This window comes from Ovis canadensis, chromosome 16, assembly GCF_042477335.2.
Source record: "Ovis canadensis isolate MfBH-ARS-UI-01 breed Bighorn chromosome 16, ARS-UI_OviCan_v2, whole genome shotgun sequence".
Classification (NCBI taxonomy): domain Eukaryota; kingdom Metazoa; phylum Chordata; class Mammalia; order Artiodactyla; family Bovidae; genus Ovis; species Ovis canadensis.
The window spans coordinates 65,134,615-65,137,554 of record NC_091260.1 but is presented as its reverse complement, the minus strand read 5'-3'; positions in this window follow the sequence as shown (position 1 = coordinate 65,137,554).

Sequence of the window (2,940 nt, the reverse complement as noted above, 5' to 3'; positions counted from 1 at the left end):
CTTGTAAGGAAAGTTATGACCAACCTAGACAGCATATTAAAAATCAGAGACATTACTTTGCCAACAAAGGTCTATCCAGTCAAGGTTATGGTTTTCCAGTGGTCTCACAGGAGTGGTCATGTGATAGTTGGACTAAAAGGAAGCTGAGCATACAAGAACTGATGCTTTTGAAGTGTGGTGTTGGAGAAGACTCTTGACATTACCTTGGACTGCACGGAGATCTAACCAGTCTATCCTAAAGGAGATCAGTCATGAGTGTTCATTGGAAGGACTGATGCTGAAGCTGATACTCAAATATTTTGGCCACCTGATGCAGAGAGCCGACTCATTGGAAAATACCCTGATGTTGGGAAAGATTGAGGTCAGGAAGAAAAGGTGACAACAGAGGATGAGATGATTGGATGGCATCACCAACTCCATGGACATAAGTTTGAGTGAACTCTGGGAGTTGGTGATGGACAGGGAGGCCTGGAATGCTGTGATCCATGGGGTTGCAAAGAGTTGGACACAACTGAGCAACTGAACTGAACTGATAATATGGCTCAGAAAGGAGCATGCCACCTGGAATAAGGAAGAAACATTACAGTTGTAATGGGTCCAAGGGGTGGAAGCTCTATGAGCTAGGATATCTTTGACCCCAACCTTCTGCTGGTTACATAACATGCATTATTGACCTTCACATCCACTCAGCTAGTGGCCTGGAACAGGAATCCCCTTTCAAGATTCCATAGAAAGGGCTGAAAGGTCCCTTCCCTTTTGCTTGAGCCTCACTCGGCCAGCTAACAGCTCTGAGCAGGCTGCATCTCCTCTGTCCACCACTCCTGTCCCTCTGGCAAATCATAAGGCAGATGTTTCCAGCTCTGCTTCCACCTCTCCCTGGATTATAACTGTTCATCCCAGGAACCAGCCTGAATTATTTGTGTCTTCCTCTAAGGTTTTGTCCTTTCCTGGATGTCCTTTCATGCACTCTGGTACAACCCTACTGAGACCCAGCTGCAGGCTTACCCTGGGTCCTGGAAGACAACCTGAATGAGTGGGAAAGGGCACAGTGGCTCTCAGTGAAAGAGAAGAGTGAAAAAGTTGGCTTAAAGCTCAACATTCAGAAAACTAAGATCATGGCATCCAGCCCCATCACTTCATGCGATAGATGCGATAGATGGGAAAACAGTGGAAACAGTGGCTGACTTTATTTTTCTGGGCTCCAAAATCACTGCAGATGGTGACTGCAGCCATGAAATTAAGAGACCTTTACTCCTTGGAAGGAATGTTATCACCAACCTAGATAGAATATTCAAAAGCAGACATTACTTTGCCAACAAAGGTCCATCTAGTCAAGGCTATGGTTTTTCCATTGGTCATGTCTGGATGTGAGAGTTGGACTGTGAAGAAAGCTGAGTGCCAAAGAATTGGTGCTTTTGAAGTGTGGTGTTGGGGAAGACTCTTGAGAGTCCCTTGGAATTCAAGGAGATCCAACCAGCCCATTCTAAAGCAGATCATTCCTGGGTGTTCATTGGAAGGACTGATGCTAAAGCTGAAACTCCAATACTTTGGCCATCTCATGCAAAGAGTTGACTCATTGGAAAAGACCCTGATGCTGGGAGGGATTGGGGGCAGGAGGAGAAGGGGACGACAGATGATAAGATGTCTGGACGGTATCACCAACTCGATGTACATGAGTTTGAATAAACTCTGGGAGTTGGTGATGGACAGGGAAGCCTGGTGTGTTGTGATTCATGGGAGAAAATCGCAAGGAGTCCAACACCAGTGAGCGACTCAGCTGAACTGAACTGAAACTCTGGTGGTTCAGATGGTAAAGTGTCTGCCTACAATGCAGGAGACCCAGGTTTGTCCCTGGATTGAGAAGATCCTCTGGAGAAGAAAATGGCAACCCACTCCAGGACTCTTGCCTGGAAAATCCCATGGATGGAGGAGCATAGTAGGCTACAGTCCATGGGTTCACAAAGCGCCAGACATGACTGAGAGACTTCACTTTCACTTTACTTTCAAACTCTGGTGGAGGTAATGAAGATAATGGCAATTAAGATAATTGTCATTATCTTTATAACCTCCATCATTACCTCCACCATAGAAAATCTTTCATAGGAAATTTTTAAAAATTGAGAAATAAAGGTGTAGAAAATTATGTATGTAGCTAATAACTCAGTCGTATCCAACTCTTTGTGATTTCCATGGACGGAAATCAGCCAGGCTCCTCTGTCCATGGGGTTCTCCAGGTAAGAACACTGGAATTGGGTCCTCATTTCCTTCTCTAGGGGATCTTAGCAAACCAGATTTTGAAACCATGTCTCCTATGTCTCCTGTGTTGAGGCAGTCCACGCCTGGATCGGAAAAGAATTTCCAGACACGGTATTTCAGAAGGGAGGGAGTTTTCAAGGAGAAAAAACAGAGATAATGTGGGCTGTGTGTACAGTGGGCCAACCTGACATATCAGGGAAAACCAACAATTTTTGTGGGTTAATAGCCATTTTTTATAGTCTCAAGACAAAGAAAATTCCTGCTGGAAGGTTGGTGTTAGGTGATTGGTTGGAGTGCTATATGGTACTTGCTGGAGTGGGCATCTTTGCTCATTGGGAGTCAGAAAGCTTGTTAGTGATTTTCATGGGTCTTTTGACAACAGTTACAGAGGGGCTTAGTCAGTTTCAGAGAAGACCTTGATTTGGGGCTCCACTTCTGTGGTCTTGGTGCAAGGCCTCACATCTGTGGCCTGGAGCAGGACTTAATGTCCTGCATTGCAGGCAGATTCTTTACCTGCTGAGCCATCAGGGAAGCCAGAAAATCATATGATTTAGCCAAAAATCAAGTAAGATAAGGGAAAATTTAAGAAATTAAGAACAAATATAGTTAAAGGTGATGATATATCACCTCAATGTGCAATCTTTGTCTCTGTTTAATTATTTTTTAAGTTTTCATATTCAAAAG